General features: G+C 53.1%; 1 protein-coding gene across 1 annotated transcript in view; it reads right to left on the bottom strand.

The window, feature by feature from the left end:
- SLC6A6 (solute carrier family 6 member 6) overlaps window positions 1-17,237 on the bottom strand; it is a 73,222-nt gene extending 55,985 nt beyond the window's left edge. The window contains exons 1-2 of the mRNA XM_037523652.2: window positions 17,187-17,237; window positions 3,963-4,000 (exon numbers count right to left, since the gene is read on the bottom strand). The gene's annotated coding sequence lies outside the window, so the exon portion shown is untranslated. The remainder of the gene's footprint in view (window positions 1-3,962; window positions 4,001-17,186) is intronic.
- Between the last annotated feature and the right edge of the window lie 3,821 nt (window positions 17,238-21,058).

Below are 21,058 nucleotides of genomic sequence, written 5' to 3' on the forward strand. Positions count from 1 at the left end.
CAGTGTGAAGGTGCACGTTCAGTGTTCAACATGGCAGAGCCTGGAGGTGAGTCACACGGCACCGAGCATACACTTAACACTATTCCACTGCTGGCGTCAAAATGGTTAGGATGGTCAAGTTTATGTTATGTGTTTTACCACAATTAAAAATAGAATGAAAAAAAATGTTCACAGCAGAGTGGTTTACAAGAAAGAGAAACTGCAAACGCCCATCTCCCATTGCTAGAATTAATTAAATAAATGATGTATTACCCAAACAAATCAAAACAAATCAGAGCAGGGGGTCCACCAACTGTGGCCCCTGGGCCAAATCCAGCTCATTTTACTAAATAAAGTTTTAATGGCATACAGCCACACCCATTCATTTGGATATTATCAATATCTGGCTGCCATTGAAGGGACCACATGATCTCACCCAAAACACATCCTCCCTTCCAGCCCTCTAAGAAGTTGACTCCTGATTTAGAAGGTGAAAGATGCAGAAAAATGGTCAGAAAATAGTGTTCCCTGACACAGCTCTACTGACTTCAGTTTCTGAAGGAAATATTAAATAATGTATGACTCTTCCCCCACATTCTCATAAAGGCCCTGTCAGATGTTTATCTCTGGATGGTAGGGATTCTTTATACCATTCTATGCCATCTAAATTTTCTGTATTTAAAAACATTGCTTCTCGACACTGGAAGAAAGGATAATTATGTAGCCCTGCAGAGGGAGTAGCTATTGCAATCACATTGCTGTATGAATGGACCAGACAAACATGTCCACCTTAAACTTACACAGTGTCAGACATCTCAAGTTTTAAGAAAACATGACTTATAAGCAAGGTAAACAAATAATAAACAGCATTTTCTCATTCTCCTGTTCCTTCCACGGGCGAGTGCTGTGACAGACACTTGGCACATAGGTCGGTTGTACAAACTCCCCCCTTTCCTTCCATTTTCCAACCTAGGGGGCGTTGTGTGGGAGAGGCCCCATGGGGATTCTCATGACAAGCCCAAAGAGGTTCCCCTTTTCCTAAAATTACCTTGGGCACCCAGGAGGGTGACTTTCAACCGAGGGGTGCTGGTGTGCTCTAGGGTGTCCTGCCTGGGAGGGTGACATGAAAATTGTATTGGGGTGCTTGGGACTGACTTCCAAGGCCTATTAAGTGCTCCAAAGCCGCACTGTGACGAGTGATCGCTACCCTAATCCCACACTCCCTGTCTGTCTGATGCTTCTGGGGGGCTATTTCACATCATAGCTGGGGAGGCTCAGTGACTCCCTTCTAGGCCACAGAGCCGACGTGGAGTAGAGCCAGCATTTGAACCCAGGACCATGTAACTCCAACTCCACCGACTTGCCACTCCAAGGGTTGTCCTCTGTCAAGAAGAATAATGACTTTGGGTGGTTTATTCATTCAAGATTTGCTAAACAGGGCTTCCCCAATGGTGCAGGGGTTAAAGTCTCAGCGCTATCAAGCTATCGGGAGCCACTACAGCAGTTCAATCTGTGGCCAGGGAGCTGACCCCCATGGCATAGCAGACCTCTCCTGTCTCCCCTGCTGCTCCCCTCAGCAGTGTATTTCAGTAGATCCTACTGTTCTGCTCCCCACTCTGTCTCTGGTGAATCCTCTCACCCCTGCGCCTCTGGCCTACATCCCGGTTGTTAAATGCATAAATAAATGAAAATAAATCTTTCATAATAATAATAAAGATCTGCTAAACATGCCTCTCTCCAAATCCTGCTGCCTGCTATGTCAGGGGACCAAGGAGCCCTTTCAGAAAGAGCAGACCAAGAAGGCCGCTTGGAGGAGGTGTCAGATATGTGTGAGAGCAAGAGCAAACCTGCTTCTCAGCCTCGGCCGCCTCTCCAGTAAAATGGGGCCTCACCCAAGAACAGACAGATCAGCAAGCCTAGGGAGAGATGGACAGTGGCCAGACTCTGTCTGTTTATGGCCTATAAAGCCATCAGCCCAGGTGGGAGCCAGGGCCCCTTGCACAAGACTCTCGTTATCTAGAAGGAGAACTCACATTCCAGCTTCACAGCAGCTGCCATGAGCTACTCATTAACCAGCTCAGGGCCTGGGAAGGGGCTGGACAGGAGTCAGCTCCAAGGTTGGGGGCAGGGAAGGCAGTGCTAGGTGATATGTACACCAGTATCGGCATACATCATATCCTTCCTAGGATGTGACCTTGAGAGGAGTCAATTCATCTCTGAGCCTCAGTTTCTCTATCTGTGCAATGGAGACACTATCAGTGTCCCTCCTCCCAGGGGTACTGTGAGATGGGCAGGGAGCTAGAAGGTGCCCGATACGTTGTAAGGACATATGAATAAATACATCTGTTACTCTTACAAAGACAGGAGCACCATCTCTGTTGTAGAGTAAAATGCCAGTGTCACACAGAGCACACTACTGAGGGTCAATAAATCTTCGAGGTTATCCTTGTTGACACTGATGAGTAGGATAGGCTCTGATGTGGAGCAGGACAGCTCCATGCCCACCTGGCAGCTGCTCCGGGAGGTGTCCTGAGCCAACAGGGACACACCTGCCTTCATGCCAGCACACAGAACTGGCCTCCATGGGGTTGGGTGGGCTGTGGCTGTGCCTGATTGGGGGGGGGAGGGCACAATGACAATGATAAAACTGAATCCACCTCTGACAGCACCAAGCCAAGCAAAGACTTGTCTTCTAGTCTTGGCTTCCTAGGTGACGCCAAGTCAACCAAACCCCAATCCTGGACCATAGAAGCTTGCCCAGGGCCACCTTTCTTTTGAGAAATCTCTGCTCAGACAGTCAGGGATTTCACCCCCAAAGCTGAGCCTGCTAGTGGGTCATGCAACCAGCTAAAAGGAGGATTGCAGCTATTTTAATGGTGGTGTCACATGACTGACACGCAGCACTGGAATAGCTTCAGGGGTACACACAACGATCAGGGCTATCATTCTATAAGAGAACAGACTAGAACTGAGCCTTGCAGCTGGTGAGGATATGAGCATTGTTGTGAAATGTTGGTTTCAGTTTCATGTGTGTGCGCACACATGTATTTCTTACTGAAGGTTACAACGAAAACAATGTCAAAAGCCCCTGTAGTAATGTTTTCATCAAGATGAAGACATCTGCAGAAGTGACTGCCTTTTAAAAACACTTTTGTTACCCTGAGCTGGGGGGAAAATGCTTCTGTAAATACAGAGACAATTGGGGACATGTCATTAAGGTCTGCAGATTAGATAACAGAATTGTGTCAATGTTAAATGTCCTGGGGTTGATAACGGTGTGGCTTATATAAGAGAATGAATGGCCTTGCTCTTGCGAAATACACGCTGAAGGATTCGGGTTAAAGGGGCATCATGCTTGCAACTGACTCCCTAATGATTCAGCAAAAAAAGGGAGACTATGAATGTTGACTATGAATGTGTTTTTATAGCGGAGAGAGGGAGATGAAGCAGTCACAGCAAACTTGATCAATGACTTCAGTGAAGGGCATAGGGGAGCTCATGGTAATATGTATTTTTGCACACTTTTGGAAGGTTTTCAATTTTTTTTTTAAACAAAAAGTTTAATAAAGAGACAGTGGGGACAATAGCGCTGATTCCTGGAGCATCCTGTCTACAATGGAAGCCAAGCTCACACTTCCACAGGCATCTCACACCCTAATCCTCAGAATTCAACCTCGCCAGACCCTGCTCCATGCACAATGGCAGGCCCAGGATGGGATCCAGGCCCAGGCTCCTAAGGCAGGGACACTTGCAGGGCTACATCCCTACCTGGCACAAGTAGGCACAGGTAGCCAAGCCCAGCCAATAACCTGTCACACAGGGTGACGTGTGGACAAGGTCCTGGGGCCGCGGGGTTGTCTCCTCCGCCCCTGCCCCCGCCCCCCCACCCTGCTGAGCTTGGGGAAGACACTGTCATCCTCAGCCTCTGCCACACATAGGTGAGACACCTACAACCTATGTTACAGGAGGTCAACATCACTTACGTTTTGGAGGCTCCTCAGCAAAGGCGGTTGTTCTGGACCTATTGTGACGAGAGAAATAGAAAGGGAAGATCTGATCAGGTTGTGACTCTCAACAAGACTCTTCCCTGTGTTGCCCAGTGCCCAGCACACATGCTGGCAGAACACATCAACACAGCAGGGACAGGACGGGAAAATTGGGGTGCTCCAGCCCAGGTGCACACTCATGCGAGCGCACAGACCCATTGGTTCACACACACACCCACACAAGGCCAATGGTTCACACACCCCTCTAGCAGGTCGCAGGTGAGCCAGCTCACCCCCGCTGTACTGGGCGTGAGCTGGCAGCACACAAGTACACTGCTCCCCAGCCGCACCCAAAAGTTCACACTCCTGGGGGCCCCTACCAGCTCAGTCACACACCCAGTCTGAATTATTCCCCGCCAGCTAAGGACATGCTAGGGCTTGATATTGGGCCTGGGGGAGGCATGGGGAGGGGTGCCTGATTCTTGGAGAACACGCGGCTCATCAACTAGTGACAGGCTGGGATCATCACACCAAGGGATCTGCTCAACTTGACCGAGTTGCCATCCCTGGTGTGAGTGACCCCAGCTTTTTTTGCTTTAAACAGAATGCCTCCTGTCCTTTGGAACTCAGTTTGGGAAATAATGTAAGAGGGGCAGGTCACCTGAGTCTCTCATTCCACCAGCAGAGCTATGCAGAAAAGGGCTCCTGGTGAATCCAGAAGATAAAACCAGAAAACGGGGCCTGTCAATCAGAATTTCACAACCCATGAAGAATGTAAGTGAGGCTAGCAGAGGGGGGGGTCAAGGGAGCCAGGCCTTCAGATGGGTACTACTTCACCCTCATTTCTCCCTCCCTAGTGCTAAGGCTCTGTCCCAGAAACTCTTCCTCCGGAGCTCCCCATCCCCCAAATCAGACCACCTCATTGCTATATTGGAGCCCGCAACACAGGTTGAGGTTCCTGTCCTGAGTATCTACAAGGTGCCAGGCACTGTTCTAGGCACGGGGGACACAGCTGAGAACACATGGGCTCTGAAGGAGCCTGAAACCCCAAAAAGGCAACAAGTAACAGAGATGTGATCAAGGGTTCATCTTCCAGGTTGCCGTGACGCTGGCCTCTGTGAAGGCTGGGCTGGATTAGTAATGTCTGGGACAGGTGTGTGCCTTGTTCGGCTGGACTACACCAAGGAAGACAGATGGACAAAAGGAAAGTGGAAGGCAGTGCTCAGTTACCGATGCAACATTAAGGGACCACGAGAAGGGGAGTGTCATTCTTCCTGGGAGAGCCCTTAGCCGGCCAGCCCAGCTCAGACAGGAGAACGCAATTCCGTGGCTCTAGCCTACTGGCACCCAGGCCACTTCTGCACACAGCCTCATCTACTATTCCATCTGCAAACCCATTTTCAGTCCCTATCTGAAAACCCATTTTCAGTCCCTGGAGCTCTGGGTAGGCAGACCCCACCATTGCCAGGGCTGGGTGGCAGGTGTGGGCCGGGCCCAGCCAAGCAGAAGGCTATCAGGATTAGCTCAAGGACAGACACATCCCCAAGCCTGGACAACCACAAGTTACCATAACATGAATTTAAGCTAAAACATTGGGGAAAAGTGGGGTGAAGGATAAAAAAAATTGTAAAGGCTGAGATGGCAACACTGGGAGAGGATATACTTGGTGCTGCCGGGGGCACCCCAAGAAGAACAGGCCAACAGAGGAAGGCCATGAAGCCCAGAAATAGAAGAATTCCTGATGATATCTCTTAGCACCTGGGGCCATCCATGCTGGAAGTGTGACCCTGGGCCATTAAAGGAGTCAGTAGATCTTCCTCTGTTTTCTTAAAGTTGTAAGCAGAAGGAATCTGTGCAAACCATTGACTCATTGACTTCTTCTGCTTACAACTTTAGCAATACAGACCAACACCCTGCCTTGAATTCACTAGGTGAATGTTATGTCTAACATTCAAGCCAACAGAACAGACGGTGCAGATGAAACGACACTGAGGTTTCCCTGGCAGGCCCAGTACTCTAGCTACCGTGCCTGTTGCAAAGCTTTGGACTGAGCCTTCCCCCTCTCAGGGCATTTGGACGAAAATGGAGACATCAGCTCTTTTCTAAGTTAAGCCTGCCTCAGAACTGCCTGGAGGGCTAGGAAAACACTGGTTATGGGGGCCCCACCCCACCTGAGACAGCAGATTCCTCATTCAAACCAGCTCCCAGGTGATGCCCACACTGCACCTCCAGGGGCCGCATTTTGATGACCTAAAACAGACTGTTCTGCTCTTCGCAGTTGCTGAGGTCAGGAGCTCAGTGCAATAATAAAGCCCCAACCAGGCAGGAGCTTGTGACCCCTCGGTACTCAAAGCAGGCTCCCAAATGCCTTGAGTTGGAGGAGGAACCAGTCTTTAAACAAGAAAGCACGAGATCCCAGCTCCTGCCCATTCCCTCCGCTGCCCCCTCCCCGCCCCCCTTCACAACCCTCCACCTGGGATTTATTTAAACAATAAGGAGGCTTTATGACTTACACGGAGCCTCCCGGGATCCTGCAGGCCCTGCTGGGGTCTTCCAGGAGTTCTGGGAATCGCCTCCGCCCCCAATAGGCTGCCATCCCAGCACCAAGCCCCGCTGTGGGCCTGGGCCCGACACACTGCCTTGAGCCACTCTGCTGTCAGTGCTGGCCTGGTTGGCCCAGGGCTCCCCCTGATTTATATCCCACTTGGCTGCCTTGAAAAGCCTCCTGTGGCTTTTGGACCACAGACACCGTGGAGTAAAAAGGGTTTCCCTACCAGCATCCTTTCCAAGGTGGCGCTGGCCCAGGCTGGGCCAGCTCCCAGCTGTGTGACCTTGGGCAAGTTACCTGCTCTCTCTGGGGCCTCAACTTCCGTTTTACATGCAAAATAAGGATAATGACCTCTTTTGTGATGATAAGGGAGTTGAGGCTTACAAGGCAAGGGGCCAGGCTCTCGAGAGGCAGTGGATGCCCATAGGTGTGCCTTAGCTCCAGGGCATCTACAGACCAGCAGGAGGAGGGGATCAGAAATGCAGAATCAGAGGGTCCACCTTAGCCCTCCTGCTGGGAAAAGGCATTTACACTAGATTCTGGGTCCATCTGCCAGCTTCCTCTAAGAGGGAAGCTGGTGTTGGTAGGGAGAAAGGATGTCCTGAGCTAAACCCGTTTTATATCTTTATATTGGGCTGCCCTGTAACAGTCTGGGTTATGGCGGTGGCGGTGCTCAGGACAGAGCTGGGCCTGGGGGAAATGGAAGGCAAGAAGGGGTGAGAGGCTAATACTTGTTGAGAGCGAGCAGAGAATATCCTCTGGAGTCAACTCAGAGCCCTTGATGGTCACGGCCTGGGGGCATCCTGCCCCAGAGACTTAGCGAGCAAGAACCCAGCCTCCATCTACCTCAGCTGCTGCCAAAGCAACAAAATATACTGAAAACATTCCAGGTCTCAGATCTGGGGCTTTGGGCAGAGGACTTTGGGGCTGCCTCTGTTCCTCTCCACAGGAACTTTTTACAGAAGGCAAATGCACCCCCTGCCTGGAGATGCTGCCTGGAGCTCAATTGAGTCGGTAAAGAGGCTGCCTCTGAGGGTGAGCACCCCAGATGGATGTAGGGGAGCCCTGCATTCCCAGGGGGGAGTGGTGTGAGGATGTCACAGGGAGAGGGGCACTCCAGAACCCCCAAACCTGCCCGCTCTAAATAGGTTCTGTCATCCACCGCATCAAGACAAACATATAAGACCTTTAATGGAAAGGAACTTTAATACAGTTAGTGTGCAATACAGACAAGACAAAGAATATAGTTTCCAGGGCCTCCCTGGTGGCACAGGCGGTTGAGCGCCACACTGTGAAGCTGTCTGCAGCCTCTGCAGCGCAAGTTCTATCCCGGCCAGCCGGCGAGAATCCCACAGAGTGAAGCAGACCTCTCCTGTCTTGCCCACTGCTCCCCTCAGCAGTGTATTTCACCAGACTGCCTGTTCTGTTCCAGGTTCGGTCTCTGGTGAATCTTCTCACCCTTCCGCGCATCTAGTCTGTACCTGGTTCTTGTATAAATAAATAAATCTTAAAAAAAAAAAAAAAAAAAGAATATAGTTTCCAAACCTAGCACCCGAAGCTACCCATCCCCTCGTGACTAAATGTCCAGCCAAACAGGACTGGCCCATAGCAAGGCCTGAAAGCCTGCTGCAAATCTAAAGCACCTTCGGGCGGGGATCCATGGAAAAGGATCAAAAACAGCCAGACAAGTCTGGGAGAAAAAGCAAAATCAAGGTAAAAGCTGCTATTGTTAACCTCCCCACGGGTCTCTCACCCACATCTGTTTCACCCAGTCCAGCACCAGGAAGCCAGTGCAGCTTGTGCCTGCCGCATGTGCCTCTTCCAGGCCTCCTCTGGCTCTCCATCCTGCTCCTTCCTTCTCCAGTCTCCTTTCCAGCTTCTCTTCTCTGTTCAGCTCCACCCTCTTTGGGTGAAGCAGGGACCCTAGAACCTTCCCTTTTCCTGGGGACTACCCTGTTAAAGGGGGGCACCTTGGATTTCCTCTGCTCTACCTGGAACTGCCCCTGTGAAAGCCCAAGGCCTCACGCAAGGGCTGTCAGTGCAAAGCCTGTAACACGGAAGCTCTCCACTCCTCTCATGCTGCAAAGTGCGGGCTCAGGTTAGGAATTCTCCGACGGGAACGCCTCCCCAGCTTGGTTCCAGAGCTGGACAGGGGCCCAAATGAGGAAGTAGCCGGTGGGGCGGTGAGTGAAGGAGGGGTATTGGGAGGTGCTGCTCCCAGCATCCCTGATGGTCACCAGCCCAGGGCTCATGACATTATCCCAGGGCATCCTGTTGCAGGTTAAAAAAAAAGCCACATTGAAAAAATATTGGTTCAAATTTATAAAACTCTGTGCACAACACAAACACACCTGTAGCTGGAGCTCCCCGCCCCCCATCCCAGACCATTTGGTGCTGTTCTGTTGTTGTTTCAGACCTGGTACATGATTCCTTTTAAAACTATACTCAACATCTTCCTCTGGTGAGCACAGAGGAGGAAACAGACTCCGCTTGGCACTGTGGAGCAGAGGCTGGCGGGTTTGGAGGGAGTGTCTTGTTTTTCTTTCCTCTTTTTCATATAGTGAATAAACTTTATTTATCTGTTCCTCCAAGTCCTCTTTTTTCCCCCTAAGGTCTGTTTTCATTTGTATTCCTCTACCAAGGGTGGAGGAAAAGCCCACATTGTTCCCGAGGAAATGTTTTTTTAGTAAAAGCTTGTTGCTATAGCTCTGCGGAACTCCAGCCCCAAACTGGGGTGCCTCCTTTTAGCACTAGGACCAAGACATCCTGAATGCCAACAGAATAACACTACACTGTTGGGGCGCAAAGGAAATCATCCTGTACCCTACTCAGTTCCAAGCTGACAAATAATCAAACAAGCACCAGACAGACTGATAAAAGAAAAAAAGCCAAAAGCAAGTTTAAAAGTAATGCAACCTCTGGATGCACGGGAGAAACCCAGTAAAAGTGGCAAAGAGGCTTCAGAGGCCACTGAAATGAGGCAGCTAAGACAAAGGCTGGGCGGGGAAGGGGAAGGTGATTTCAGGGGGTCACCAGGGAAGGCGCAGCAAACAAGCAAACAACCAGGAGATAGCGCACTTTGGCTGGGCCTTCTCCACTGAAAAGTAAGGCACTTAGGTCTCCCAGGTGAAGTGAGGGAGCCACCCATAGCCCTGCTAGGGGAGAACTTCTTACACAAGGGTCACCCCCTCCCAGCCTTTAGAGCCCTCCCATAAGAAGCAGGCCTATGGCCAAAAAGAATTACTTGGGAAATGCAATTTTTGCTCCCCTGTAGCATCCTTAAAAGGGCCCACTGGAGCAGCACCCCATGGGGGGCGCGTGTCACAGCATGCACTCCCCTATAGGAAAAAAAGGGATTGACTGAGACACAAATTTTCCTTATAGGTTAAAGACTGAAGACCAGAGAGGAAAAGCATGGCTGAGATCATACAAGCAAGTTGGGGGCCAAGGGAGTCAGTGACAATTCAGCTCCTTAAGGGTCTGACTGGGTGTCTTGTTGACCTGCCACATCCAGTGATGCAGGACAAATATTTATTGGGTGGCTGGATGGTGATAGGTGTGTAGAATTTCCAAACCTGGACCCACACAAAAGTTCGAACTATCGGCTCTCATTTCGAGGCAGAGGGAATCATACAGCCTGCATCTGTGCACTGAGGACCTACTATGTGGCAGGCCTGAACTCGATGCCAAGATCTGTCGGCTCCCTCCAAGCAACCCCAGTCAGGTGGGATGGATAAAAGGGCATACCACAAAGGTCTGGGCTTTAGCTGAAGCAAAGGGCTTCAGGGCTCAGAGCCAGGCTGGGATTAAGTCCACTTTGACGCGGATAATCCTGAGGACTTACTATGTTCCAGGCACCATTAAGGGGCTCAAGGAGAGCTCCTGAAGCAGGTAGCTTCAAGGTGGCTCGTCAGAGAAAAGAGGAAGGGGCCTTGTGGGTGGAGGCATGTGCAGGCCCATGGGCACAGGCAAGACCAAGGACGCCCGAGGCTGTGCAGGGCAGAAGCCAGCCAGATCATAAGGAGAAAGAGTTAGCAGATGGGGCCTCCCCGGTGGCGCAGCAGTTGAGCACTGGGTTGCAAAGCTGCCCGCAGCCTCTGCAGCACCGGTTCGATCCCCGGCTGCTCCCAGGCCACCGGAGGAGGGTCCCGCATGGCGAGCAGACCTCTCCTGTTGCCCACTGCTCCCCTCAGCAGTGTACTTTGGTTCTTCTGCCTGCTCTGCTCCCCGCTCTGGCTCTGGTGAATTCTCTCACCCTCCCGCACTTCTGACTGTACCCAGTGCTTGTATGCATGTATGTATAAATCAATCAATCAATCTTTAAAAAAAAAAAAAAGAGCAGATGTGGGTAAATGCTGGCCAGGAGGCAGCTCATGGAGAGATCTGAATGCCAGGCTAAGAAGTTTAGACTGATTTCACAAAGCCTTAGGAAGCACTAGGGAGCCACTGAAGGCTTTTGAAGAGGAGAGTGACAGGTTGAGAGTTGGCCCCTGGATGAGAGGCTGGTGAGGAGGCTACTGTCTTGAGCTATGGTGCAGTCCACCCAGAGAGGCGATACGAGGTGCCCTCTGGTGATAGAATGTCCTTGAAATCATGAGCCAAGTCCACCAGGGTTGAGCAGCCAGCTCCAGATTCTGACTGACAACGGGGTAAGAGGGCAGAGCCCTCAGAACCTCCCCTTTTGGGTGCCCTTCACCCACTAAGCATGACTCTGCTGAAATCTGCAGACCAACCACACCCCTGCACCCCTAAACCCCCACCAGGCAACAGGCCACGAGGGGTTAAGGACTTTCTGCTGGAAAGACTTGGGGGAGCATGGGGTGAGTGGCTTAGCACTTGTGTATAATGTGAGAGTTGAGAGCAAGGCAGGGCTCAGCCAGCAGCAGGGACCTCACGGAGATGTGGACTGAACCTCTATTCAATAGGGAGGCTGAAGTTTGGGGAGCGGGGAACCAAGAGGATCAAGGTGAGCAGAACCAGAACTCTTGCCCTGCAGTCCAGGACTGCTCAGCCAGCCCTCGCTCTTCCACCCCTGCAGCTGTTTATTCCAGAGCTGCCAGCACTGTCCCAGGACCCAGGCTGTGCTCTGCCCAGCAGAGGGTCCTGCTTCCCAAGAACCCCCATTGATTCCAGGGTGTCTCCTAAGCAGCCAAACACTAAGGAAGCCTTCCAATCAGGAGCTCTTTGCACTCTCACCCCCTCACAAGTCGTGTTAAAATCAGCATCTGAGTACTGCTGGCTTCCATCACCCAAAGCTTGGGGAAGCTGTCCTTAAATTCACCTGTTTTACATCATCATTTATGCAGGTGGGATGGGGGAAGCCACAAGTTGGTGATAATCGCCGTTTTGAAGGCTTTATCTTCCTGTGTTCACTTGTGCCTCACTCAGACCTCAGTCTGCTCTCCCAATAGTGGGTGGGCAGGAATCCCAAAGTCCCTGCAGCCTACTGCCAATGGGCAACCCTCCCCACAGACCTTCCTGTCTGGATGACTTGCCAGCCCTTGGCATAGACCATCTGAGGTTGTTCACCAACCTCTTCCTGATACAGCTATTTCTCCCCTCCCGCAAGGCTGGGAGCTACCTGAACACAGGGGCTGTTGTTTATTTGTCCTGCCCTCCTGGCCTGGGCACTACACCTGCCATCCGTGCTCAACAAACATGTGCACTGAGGTCAGTGGAACCAGGGGATGGGGGGCTCTGGTTTCAACCACCTTCCCACGTCCCAGCTGGGTGAGCTGGAGGCCAAGTCATTTTTCTGACCCTGGATGAACTCATCTAATAGGTAAAGAACCCCCCAGCAGGTGCTGCTTTTCTGCCCACCTTCAGAGCAAGTTCAAAGTCAGTGGGGTGGAGAGGTTCATTCCCTGAGCTGGCAGCACTCAGGCTGATTAAGACAGGCCAGACTGGGTCAGTCATCCCTAAATACAGATGAGCTGTTCAGAAAGGCTGGCAGATCTGTCTGTTCTCACAAGTGCTGGTTCCACAGTGGCCTGTTGTTTGAATAGAGTAAGTGGCAGAACCAAGAACAGTGTGATGCCGTTTTCACTGACAACCAAACAAAACTGCCGCTAGCTTCCTAAATAGATCCTAACATCAGAGAGAAAATAAAAAAGGAAATTAAAACCATTCTAGAAAGTAACACAAAGTATATATGTCCATGTAGCATCTAAGGGATACAGCTAAAGCTGCATACAGAGGGAAATGTATAACCTTAAAGGACTTTATCATTTTTACTACCATTTATTACAGAAAAGAGATATAAGCAGATTATCAGTCAGATGGACAGACCAATGAGTAGATACCACTTTTTTTTTTTTAAATAACCTGAAAAGATACAGTTTTGTATGACTTGACTTGCCATTACTTTGGGAATTAAAAGAGAACTCTTGGGCTACTTTACATAAAGTTAACAGTAGCCTCCCTACAACACAGCAATTCTATTCCATTCTATTCCAAAAGAAATGAAAATATATGTCCACAAAACAATGTGCACATGAATACTCATCGGCGCTTTATTTGGTAGCCCAAACTAGACTGGTGCACCCCTGCAATGGAATATTACTCAGCAATGTAAGGAATGAACTGTTGATACACTCAGTGGCATGCGTAGATCTCCAAAACATCTGGGAGAAAGAAGTGAAGAGTGTAGGCTATACACATCCACTTATATGAAATTCTAGCTTGAGCCAAACTAAGGTATAGCGGCAGAAGTCAGAAAGTCATTGCCTTGGGGTGGGGATGGGAGCTAGACAACTTGGGAGGGAGATGCTGGAAATGTTCTGTACCTGAGCTGGGTGGTGGTTACACAGGTCTAGAAATTGGTCCAAACTCGTCAAACTGTAACAGAATCTTTGCATTCACTATGTAAATTACCTCAATTATAAGCTATCTTCTTTTAAAAAAAATCACATGGGGAAGCGACACGTCCTGGTGATTCCAATTCAGTCTATCCAGGCTGGGCCTGGGAATCTGAATTTGTCGAGTAACTCAACAAATTCTGATGTCTGACAAGAGTTATTAATGCTGCCTACCCCCTGCTCTCTGGCCCTCCCCCCTTTTCTTTTTTTGGGTGACTTGTTGTTTGTATGCCGGGTTTTTATAAGAGTTGGTTGACTCACAGAGCTTTAAAAACGGAAAAACAAATTTTCATTCTCTGCCCTCCCCCCTCTCCAGCCCTGCCCCTCAGCTTGGGTTTCCAAATGAAGCCTCTGACCAGGTGAGGCGGGAAGGGAAACCCCACAGCCCTGTTCCGGACACACATAATTCACCTGAAAAAGGCCAGGGCAGAGCGTGCGCCCAGGGAGGTGGGAGTCGGGAAGTTGATGGCCTGTGTGCCTGTTGAACAGCATGTGCAAGCCCTCACCTCGTGTACACAGAGAGCTCGAGGCAAGACTCGCTGGCCTGGAAATGTTCTGTGCCCTGATCGGCAGTGGCCTGGCCGATCTACTGGACCCCAGCGTAGTTCCTCACCCACCAGCAAGGCTCTCCCAGGCTCCCAGGCTCATCTGGCTTCCCCACCACTGCCCTCAGACCCAGCCTGACAACACTGACTACTCGATGTTGCCCTCAGAATAAAGCCGATGCCCATTTACTTGGCACTCAAGGCCCTCCACCACCTGGCTCTGGTTCCTCTCGAGCTAGCCCCAGGGAGGCTTGTTCCACAAACACACTTGGCTATTTCATGCCACACTTGGCTATTTCATGCCTTTGCACCTGCAATGCCCCCTACCCACACAATCTGTTCCTTCACTGACGGAAGACGCCAACTGCCAGAGCACCTCGCCTAAGAAGCTGAAGTGCCTCCTGCCTCTAACTCAGCTGTCAACACACACACCCGGTTCCAGTCTTCGCAGCACACCACGGACAGCACGGTCAGGCAGTGGCCACTCTATCCTATCTCAAAAGCCAATATTCTACCTCAACCCAGTGCAGGCCGATACCAACCTTAGCGAGGTTTACTAACCAACTTAATGGGGCTCTGTTCACACTCAAAGGCCACCTGGGCCCTGCACATTCACAGCTCCTCAGAGGGACCCACAGATTCAAACCGGAGCTCTGGCCAAGGAGTCTCACGTGGAGGGAGATGCAGCCCCAAAGACTCTGATCTGGCGTGTGACCTGCAGAAGTGGCGGATCTCAGGCCCCTGCCAGGGTGACCCTGGGGTTTCAAAGCCTGCCCAAACTCCTGCCCAGACCCCTCCAGGTGTAGCCATGCTGCACTCCACGCAGTGCATCCCATTTACTATTCTTATCATTCCGAGGCCTTTGGAAAGACTTTCAGAGGCACAGCTCCCAAATCCTTTGACAGACTGACGGGCAGATAAATCAGAGTTAGAAAACAACATCCCCAGAGAAGGGCAAATAGGCACCCAGATACAGAAATGAGGTGCCCCACACTCAGCCTCCAACCCTGAGGACCGGAGCACCCGTGTCACTTGTTTACCACCTAGGTCCTGGTCCAATTTCAACTCCCAAGACATCAGTGACTAAAGCTCCATGGGGCTAAAACTCACAGCTGGCCCAGGGAGGCCATTGAAGTCCAATCCTACCACCAGTGGATAAAGCAAAGTCCTCTGAGTGGCTCTCAGTTTGTCCATCTATACAATGGGCACTACCACCAGGGCCTCCTGGCCCTGCAAAGCGGACATAACACAGTCACTGCAGGTGAGGTAGGAGGGAGGCCGATTTCAGCTGCACCACCGGTCATTACAAGAATATCCCCGAAGGACAAGAGCTTGAGAGTGCACCTTGGCCACTGCCACATACCACAGTGACCTGGGTGGGACCTCATGACACCCTTTAATCGGCAGCTCTGAAGCTGAGCCTGGTTTTACAGCTTACCACAGGCTTATTCAGCCTCATTTCCCTCAATCCCCTCAAGGACGCAGTAAGGCCAGCCCTGGTGTCCTTGCCGGCCAGGCAGCCAAAGCAGAGGTTGAAAGAGACTGAAAGAATGGCCCAAGGTCGACTGCCAAGACAGAGGCCCAGTGCTTGAACTCAGCTCCCGCAGGACAAACTCCTGCTTCCCAGCTCCTGCTGACCCCCAAACCAGACTGCCCTGCCCATTTTACAGATGAGGAAACTGAGGTTGCCCAAGGTCAACTGGGGGCTGAGTCAGGCTTAAATCTCAAGCCCTTCCATCAATTACCCCATCGTGGGTCCTCAGCTGGTGCTTTTGGGCCACCCGAGCCCGCCCCCCCAGCACCATCCAGATGAAATTCTTCCCCCCACTCCACCCCCACACCTCCTCATGCCCACCCCACTCCCCAGGATGACTCCCTGGTCGAGAGAGAGAGGCAGGCGGTTGCTAAGCGCTCACCCGCTCTCTCTCATAAAAATAAACTCCTTCTGGCTGGGAGACTCTGGATGAGATCCCCTCCCTTCCAGCCAAGAAAAAAATTAAAAAGAAATTTTAAAAAGATCTCCTCCATGACATTTATTTGAACATGAGCAGTGCCAAAGCGTGGGCCAATCTGCCCCAGTCCAAATGGAGCCACGTGCCACTAAGCCTCGGCCCAGAGACCCTCGCTTCAAGTGTCTGGGCAGGTTACTGAGCTGATTTATTTCCCCAGGCAGGAAACGGGGGCGCCGGCTGCCTCCCAAGACTTTGGGGCTGGTCCTGGGGGAGGCCAGGATCTGGCAGAGGCTGGGCAGTGACCAAAATAGCCAAGCCCGTGGCCCTGCCCAGCACACACCTCCCTCTGACTGCCCGGGAAGGCGGCCCACAGGTCCCCCTCCAGTCCAAGCTAAAGCTTTGAGGTTGCAGGAAGAGGTCCCTGAGATTCTGACTTCTCCGATGGGAGGGGATGAGAAGGTCCTGCCCAAAAGAGGAACCCCCAGAAGGAAAGGGAGAAGTCTAGAAGGGGATGTGTCCTGCTATTCCTGCCCACCGGCCCCCAGCTGTCCCTCTGGGCCTCTGCTGTACCACTCAGAATGGCTGGGAGCTGGCACTGCCACCTGCACGCCCTGCACGGGCATCCCTCTGGAAGCCCCACCGCCCTATCACCTCTCCCAGCCGGCGTCTGCCCGAGGATCCAGCCCTGGCCTGGGGACCCTCGAGGCACCGGGGACACTCCCTCTGCACGGCGGAGGACACACCGCCCCGGCGCCTGCAACCCAAGAGCTGGAGGCGCAGCCACCCTCGGGGAAACACACACGTGCACAGGCAGGTACTCAGAGACATGATCTCTGTCACACACACACACAGAGTCACACGCACCCCGCACACCAGGGCACACGGTGCACACATGCGAAGACGGCGACTCTCGGGAGCCGCGGACACGGAGCCGGCACGGAGCCGGCACGGTGCAGGCGCGCGGAGCGGCAGCAGCGCCCGGACGGCGTGCACGCTGCCGGGGACCTGCAGAAGCAGCCGCCTCGCGGCACAGAGCCCTGCGGCACGCGAGACACGGGGCCGAGACGCCGCCGCCGCCAGACGCGCACACCTGCCGCCCGCACGGGCAGCCGAGCCCTCCGCGGGGAACAATAACCGCCGGCCAGGGGGCCCGGGCGCGCGACCCCCCGTGCCGCCCCGCGGGGGAAGGGGCGCCGGGACGCGGCGGGGAGAGGGTCGGGGCCGGCGGCGCCCGGGGCGGCCGCGGCGCGGAGCAGGGAGGGGGCCCCGCGCGCCCGGGGAGGGGGCTCCGCGCGCCCGGCTCCCGCGCCCGCAGGTACCTGGGGTGGCCGCGGCGCAGCCCGCCCGGCGCTCGGCTGCGCTCGGCTCCACTCGCCCGGGGCGGCCCGCCGGCTCGCTCTCCGGCCCGCGGGGCTCGCGCTCCAGGCTCCTTCTCGGCGCGGCGCGGCGTCTGGGCTCGCGGCCCTCGAGGCTCGGGGCCGGCGGGGGAGCGGCGCTGCGGCCGGGACGCGGAGCTCGGCGCGGGCGGCGGCGCGGAGGAAGCGGTAATTTATAAGCGGCTTCTTCCTGACCTCGCGTGTCTGTTGTCTGAGCAGGCAGCGCTCAGCATCACCCATCCTGCAGGGTGGAAAAATACCAGCTTGGCCGGGCCGGGGGCGGGGCCGGGGCGGGGCCGGGCCCCCCAGCCCCGCCCCACACGCGGACACAGACACACACGCGCACACACACGCACGCACACACGCTCACACGCACGCGCGCACGGGCTCGGACACACAAAGAGCCCGGCCTCGCCGAGCGCGCGCGCACACGCCCTCACGCCGCAGGCGAGCGCTCGGCCCGCGGCTCGCCCAGGAGCAGGCGCGTTTGGACCCCGGCGCCCCCAGACCCCGGCGCCTGCGCCCCCAGACCCCGGCGCCGGGCTAGAGCGCGCCCCGCCTCCTCCTGCCGCCGGAGGAAGCACCGGAGAGCCGCCCACCCCACGTGCTCCCTCTCCTTGCGAGCCACCCAGCCCACCACTGACAATCCACCTGGCCCCCAGGAGGGCCCCGGGCGGCTGCAGTGAGGAGCTTCAGACCCTCCCCTGCACGCACCCTTTGGGCCTTCGTCCAGGTTCTCTGCGCCTTGCTATTATGCTCCTTCCAAAAATGGGCACAGCAACCCTACACCTGCCTCCCACCCTACCCCCGCCTCCCTGGAGGCCTGAGGGTGACCTGAGACTGATGTGAAGCTTGGCTTGGACCCGGCTGAATGGGTGACCTGGGCTTGGACCGGGCCCTCTGTACCTCAGTTTCCTCATCCGTAATATGGAAACAAAAGTAGAATTTAGCTCCTCTGACTGCTCTGAAGATCCCAGGTCAACAGTGCAAAGAGCTCAGAACAGCACCCCGCACTGAGGAGGTGCTAAGTGAGTGTCAGCTACTGGAACTATTTTTAAATGAAAATGGGGAATGTGCCATTATTCTTGTCCTTATTTGCATTAGTGGGTCCTGGAGACCATTTTTTTAATCCACATCCAGGCTGAACCTGAGGGGGAAGTGCTGTGTGACTTCCAGGGAGGCCTTCTCCTCTCTGAACCCCAGTTTCCCACTCTCTCTCCTATTCCCTCCCTGCCTCTGGGAGGCTGTTGTGGATACAGGGAGGCGTCCACCTTTCAGGCCAAGAATCAAAGATGGCCTCCCTGGTGGCGCAAGGGTTAAGCACAGCACTATGAAGCTATCCCCAGCCTCTGCAGCACGAGTTCGATTCTGTCTAGCCCACTGCTCCCCTCAGCAGTGTATTTCAGCAGATCTCCCTGTTCTGTTCCCCACTCTGTCTCTGGTGACTCCTCTCACCCCCCCCCCCGCACCTCTGGCCTATACCCCAGTTCTTGCGTGAATAAATAAATAAATCTTCACCTGGAGAACTCCATAACCCCCTCTTCCCGACAGCCTCAGGGAGGACCAGGATGCTAAGAAGCAGGATTTCAGAGGTGACACTTTATCTCTCCCGGTTTTCCACGTCAAGGACACCTTCTGGGGCCTCCCCTGGTGGTGCAGCGGTTGAGCGCTGGGCTGCGAGCCTGCCCGCAGCCTCTGCATCGCCGGTTCAATCCCCGGCCGCCGGCAAGGGTCCCACATGGGTCCCACATGGTGCACAGACCTCTCCTGCTGCCCGCTGCTCCCCTCACCAGTGTACTTCAGTCCTTCTGCCTGTCCTGTTCCCGGCTCTGGCTCTGGTGAGTTCTCTCATCCGCCCGCGCTTCTGACTGCCCAGTGCTTGTATAAATAAATAAATAAATAGGTTTTTGTTTTTTTTTTTTAAAAAAAAAAGGACACCTTCTGTCCGGCTCCAGCCAGACCTCCTACCTGCTCCTGACTGGGCTCGTGCCTGGCCAGACTAAGACCATTCCTGGGACAAGTCCTTCTTTGGTGCTTCCCTCACCCTTCTCTGCTGGTCCTTACTGTGTTCCTTCCTCAGGAAGCACCCAGAAGCTGGCAGCACCCCTGGGGTCCTAACTGCCCCAGATGACATCCACTTCTGTGGACCTCAGCTTCTCTACAAGTTCAGAGTCACTGCTCCCATTTTATAGATAAAGAAACCAGAGCTGGGGGGAGGGGTGCATGCCCACACCCCTGCCCTTCTGCTTAAGGAATGTCCTCCCTGAGCTGGAGAAGCGGAGGCCAAGCAAAAACTTTCCAGATTCCCAACATGGAGATCACTGCACCCAGAGCCCAGGGGGCAGGCCATAGTGCAGGGAAGTGACGGGTTGAGGTTGGAACCACCAGGAGGCTCTGACTGAGTGACTGAGGGCAAGGGTGAGGGAGTGTGTGGAGGCACAGGAAATTGCTGTGCAAAGAAAGGCCCCTTGGCCAGGGTGTGGGGACCCTAAGCAAAGGTGATGTCACTGACAGGGTTCGGGCAGTGAAGGCCACTGGAAGAGTGAGGGGGAAATGCAGGGCTACTGTTTGGAAAGACCTATTGGATGCTTGACCCTCAGGCAGGCGAGTGTCTGCAGATGGCGGCAGCACCGGCAGGACGAGGCTTATCCCATCATCTGTGCCAGCTTCTCCTCTACGCCCTTGGCCCCATGAGACAGCACCTTGCCCTTCGTGCCCCCTTAGTCCTGGGGTCCATCGCAGGGTCTGGCACACAGTAGGTACGCAATAAATGCTTGTTGCATTATTAATTTTTACTAATTTTCAATTAAAGTAACATTGCATTGTGATATTATCTAAGTTTCAGGTGTACTTCATTAAAAATCAACATGTGCATATGCTACCTTATCGTTGCATTTATTTTCTCTAACAAACCCCTTCTACTGAGATCGGACTTAGCAATATACCAGCACAATGCAGTGTATTTATTATGTCAACTCACAACAACCTTAGGAGGTTGATACTGTTAAAAAACAAAATTCACCCAAATAAACACAGAGATCTAGCTGACTTTATGAAGTGCGTCCCCAATTGAATTGGGCAGCATCCCTCCCAGCAAGCAGGCAGGCACTGTGAGAAGCTGTGCAAGCAGAAGATTTTGGCATCTGTGGGACGAGGTTATTAGCAAAAGAAAAGATTGATTGAGGCCAGGCTACGCTCCCTTTTGGAAGGCAGGAGGTCTTTTCATGCAGATTACCTGCCATTGTCAACCCCCACTGGTCCCGGTCCTGGGAGGAGTTGAAACTACAATTAAGTTAGATATTAAAGCTTGGCTTGGAGACATGAACTTAGCTGGAGTGACTCCACTTTTATTTTTTTAATAGTACTATTAATTTTCCCCATTTTACTTTTTTTTAAGATTTATTTATTTATGCATACAAGAGCTGGGGTACAGGCCAGAGGAGTGGGGGGTGAGAGGATTCACCAGAGACAGAGTGGGGGACAGAACAGGCAGATTGATCGAGGTACACTGCTGAGGGGAGCAGCGGGCCAGTCAGGAGAGGTCTGCTGTGGGTTTCTCCCTGGTTGGCCGGGGATCAAACTCGTGCTGCAGAGGCTGTGGACAGCTTCACAGGTTGCGTCTTAACCCCTTGCGCCACCAGGGAGGCCCAATTGTCCCCATTTTACAGAAAGCAATACTGGGCCACAGAGAAATTAAGTAACTTGTCCGCGTCACTCAGCCTGCGCATAGTATAACGTGGAATTCAAACTCGGCTGTCTGGCTTCAGAGGCCTCACTTTTAAATGAGGGGAGACCAGGGACAAAAACCAAACCCC

Source organism: Talpa occidentalis, unplaced genomic scaffold (assembly GCF_014898055.3).
Source record: "Talpa occidentalis isolate TD23 unplaced genomic scaffold, MPIMG_talOcc4v2.1 talOcc4.10, whole genome shotgun sequence".
NCBI lineage: Eukaryota > Metazoa > Chordata > Mammalia > Eulipotyphla > Talpidae > Talpa > Talpa occidentalis.